A 4,652-nucleotide genomic window follows, 5' to 3' on the forward strand; every position below is an offset into this window, starting at 1 on the left:
CTGAAGGGTATCAGCAGGAGGCTGCAGAACGGGGAGGAGCAGCACCCTCACAGTGGGAGTCAGGTGTATGGCTTTATGGGAGAGGCAAACATTAAGTGAGATCTTGACTTTTGAACTTGTTCATAACATATAACGGTGCCACATACTAATGAGGTAATCCTTTATAAAGGATTCATAAGTAGTAACAATTGGCAGGGGTGGTAAGTACATTTACTCAAGTACTGTAGGCCTACTTAAGTACAGTTTTGAGGTCCTTGTATTTCTAATTGATGGTACTTTATACTTCTACTCCACTAATTATCTATCTATAAATTGCAGGAACGTCTGTCTGTGTGTGTGTGTTATGCACATAGCTCTCTTAGTCCAATGGATTTTAACCTTGACAGGTGTCTTGCTATGCGCACGAGTAAGTGCAGTGCAAAGTTTGATATTGTTTGGATTAGAAATGCAAACGATATCGTCGGTAAAAGAAGCACACATTGGCTTTTGCCACTCTAGCCACTGGCCACTCCCCCGCTCATACTTGACGCTGACTGAGCTCAGCACAGAGACCGAGAGGGTCGAAGAAAGCAGCGTAGCTTTGGCAGCTAAAATGTGACATACACCTCAGACCCACAAAAATGTGCAAAGTAGCACTACTTTGGACTGTCTTTGACTTTGAATAAACAAACGACAATTCCCGAATTTAAGGACGTTTCAGAATCCCACACATGCAAAGCACACCCACAGTCAACTAGTGCAGACAGAGCGTGATGCCACTTCTAGGCAGGTTATCTATCTAATAAAGCGAAACGTATCTGTATGTATGTGTGTCTTTTCCTGCATTTAGTATGCATTTATATCTATTAAATATCTGTGAGCTGGCAGACCATAATGTAATCTCGGAGATTATTCCTTCACATCTCAGAGTTGAACCGGGCAGACACAGCACCCTGGGTCGGGTTAACTGAGTCTACTGCTAATTTACAACACTAATAACATTACCGTCACCAAAATACCCCCGCGAATCTAATCCATACTTCACCGTTAACCATCAAGCCACTAAACCTGTATGGAAATGAACACCTCTGCTAAAACGTTAAATTCGTTAACGATCATAGGATACGAGACAACACCTGTCTATCTCTCTCTCTCTCTCTCTCTCTCTCTCTCTCTCTTCCCGTCTCTCTCTCTCTCTTCCCTCTCTCTCTGCGCGCGCACACACACACACACACACACACACACACACACACACACACACACACACACACACACACACACACACACACACAAATGGTCCGGTTCTGGTGGTTGATGAACGCAGATATTTGCTGATTAGCTCTCATAACAGGCTGGGTGGGTAGCACACTGCCATGAGTCCAATGTCTGATTACTCCACATTGTCATTGTGATATTTTGTGATTGCATTCTGAATCTGCCCCGTTCTCTGTCAGGTAAATACAGTAGTAGGTAGGCCTACAATGTCTTCCTCTGACTGTAAGTCAGTAGTAGGCTATTTTGCTACAGTGGAGTAAGTGGTTTGGGGTCCTTCTGTAAGTAATTTTGGGGTACAGTTTGGTTTTGAATAATTCTACAAGCAGCGATACCACAGGCCAAGCAATCGCCCTTTCAGGCACATTTTCAACGGGCTCTGTACTAGTACTACACTACAATTATTTAACAGCTTTAGTTACAGTTATTTTGCAGATTCAGATTTGTAAAACAAAATGTAATTAACATAAATTCCGATGTGTTTTTTGTAGATAAAGCATCCTGGCAGTATATACATTTGTTAAAACATTAAAGTGATGCTTATAGGTATGTGCATCAATAATCATAATCCAATAACATAATACTGTATATATTATTCTAAAATGGACCATAATGAGTACTTTTACTTTTGGTATATTTTGATTCTAATATTTTGTACTTTTACTTTAGTAAGATTTTGAATGCAGGACTTTTAATTGTAAAAGTATTTCTACACTGTATAACTAATTTTACTTAAAACATCATACAATAAAACATCTGAGTACTTCCACCACTGACAAATAAACGTATTAATGACTGATATGTGTAATTAATGAATGCTTAATAGATCAGTTAAGAAAAACTTTTGGGCTGACAGATGCTGATGACTTACTTTTGCTGATAGCTTATTAGAAAGTCAGAAACCCAGTATGTGTCTATGGTTTCACAATGGCATTGCGTGTTGTCTATTTGCCTCCATATGAACAAGCTAATTCCTCCCTAACATATTACTATAAGGTGTACGTTGTTACATAGTGGTTGAACAGCATGATAGTGATGTTAGCCACATGCCAAAGCTTCATATGATCTCTGCTGAGAGTTTGAAGACTGCAAACAGATTGAAGAGATTGGAGATAACCGGAGCATTTTATACCTCAAAAGACATTTTAAAAAGTGTTGAACTTTGAGGACCCACCAGTGGATCCATCATTACAAATACATGGTGTGCATGTATTATTTTATTTTATTTTGTTTTATTTTATTACAGGGCTAAAGAACTTTCTTAAAGCAAAGGTGAAACCAACTGATAACTGATAATTCCATTTTTGTTTTAGCGATCTATTGTGTATGCTGGCTCACTTGCGGGGCTTACCGGAACAACTAAATGGGACAGTGCATCATTAATGTTATTACCAACACCTGTGATTTTCTTTCTATGTCAAGTCTCAGTGTCTGCATTGACAAAGGTCTCTGGTCTCATATATTACTTAGGCATTGGCTTCTAGACATGACGTTGCTTAATCTTCTCTTGATATGAGAACTTCTAATATTATGAGGACAGAAACGACAATACATTTGGGCTAACCGAATGTAAAGAGTGCTAAACTGTGGATCTCGGATCAGAAACCTAAAGGAGCTTTACACGTGCTAAGCCACAAGAGGGCGACCTTCCTCCACTGAATGACAGGGTGGGGGGTGGTTGGGGGGGGTTCCCCCCTGGACAAGGTAAGCATCTCTCCTTGCGCCCAACAGCAGGGGCGCCCAACAGCAGGGGTGCCAAAAAATGAAGCGAGGAAAAATCCGGAGGCTGACATTTTCTCCAGGGTGTCCGCCGCAGGGAACCCAGCGCTGAGAGCCCCGGGCTTTGAACAGACACACCACTGAGGCTTGTTTTGCAGACAAAAATCAGCAGACTGATCCAATTGCAACAACTCTAAAGGACCGAGGAGAGCTCCCCGCTTGAATCCCATCTGACAGCAAGTGAGTGTGTTGCCTGTAGTTAGTCTTTCTTTCTTTCAATCTGTCTTTATCGCAGTCTAATCTCTTCCAGTTGTAATTGGAGAGATAATCTAACTAGATTAGTGCCTGGCTGGCGGGGCTCCTTTATTTCACAGGAATATCAAAATTGGCAATGTATGGAGAAATGCTGAACATGGACTATACTGGCAATGTGTAAATAGACAGAGTGTGTATGTGTGTGTCTATGAAACAGTGAAGGCTATAGCTGACAGCAGAATGTTTCAGTTTTGTTTAACTGAACTAAAGATTTCTAGTATTTTGTTCAATTTCAAGAAACTCAGTTGGAACAAATTGTTTAAAGCCTGCTGTGATCGTTCCTATTACTGGCCTACTTTCTCAAATGTCTGAGTTTAAACTCGAGCAGTTTAATTGAAAACATAGTAAAGTAAATGATAAAAGTGTGTCTAGAGGAATTTGTTCAGATGGAGAATAAAAATGTAGACCAGGGAGCACTGGAAAAATGCAATTAGAAAATAATGAAGATTCATTATAAAACCTAATTTAGACTCCTGGGAAGCCGATGAAAAAGGTTATTTTAGGGTCTGATTCATGTGAGAAAATCGTCAAGAAGGAAAGGAGAATTTCAAATGAAGAATCGGTCTTAGACGAATAAGAGAATAAAGTAATAGGACAGGAGGCCAGAGGAGCAAAAGGAGTAATAACAATAAATACAGGCTGATGGCAGATACATGAGATTAGAAGTTTCTTGGAAGTAAATGTGTAAAGTTTTCACGAGCAAGAAATTGCTGAAATTCTTTAACATACAACCCATGGTCTCGCTCTCGCTCATGTGCCATTTACCCTGGCTCGAGTTTGATTTAATTTAATTGATTTTAGCCTTATTCTAAGGAAGCTGGCACTGTGTTCAAACCCATTAATTGGCAGTGTCATTGTTCCTGTCCCATTGCTCACTGATACTGTTAATTATTGGCTGCAGGTGTGTCCTGATGTAGGCGTCACACACGCACACGCACGCGAATAGGCCTACACAATCAGGATTGGGGTTAATGCTTATTATCTTAAATTATCCGCGGGGTTTGAATGAAACGTGTTTATACAGTCTTTGTTTTGAGATGAATTACTGGAATAAAGGCACCAAAGAGCAGCTCGGTCCCGGGCCGAGCCGAGCCGGGCCGGGTCGGGCTGTTCCCCCCAGAGGATGGTACAGTAAATACAGGAGGAATGTTGATCAGCTTACAGCGGAGCCGGGAGGTGCTCGGGATTTGTACAATAATGTCCCGCCGGTAGAAAGGCTGCACCTGCAATAACACGGAGAGTAGCAACACGCGGGATGTCGCCTGAATTAACGGCAATGATAAAGCGGATTGTGGCCACAAAACGAGTAGTTTTGGTGCTCCGATGTGATTGGCTGAGACAACTTGAAAGTCGCAGGCAAAAGAATG

Source organism: Perca flavescens, chromosome 21, assembly GCF_004354835.1.
Source record: "Perca flavescens isolate YP-PL-M2 chromosome 21, PFLA_1.0, whole genome shotgun sequence".
Taxonomy (NCBI): Eukaryota; Metazoa; Chordata; class Actinopteri; order Perciformes; family Percidae; genus Perca; species Perca flavescens.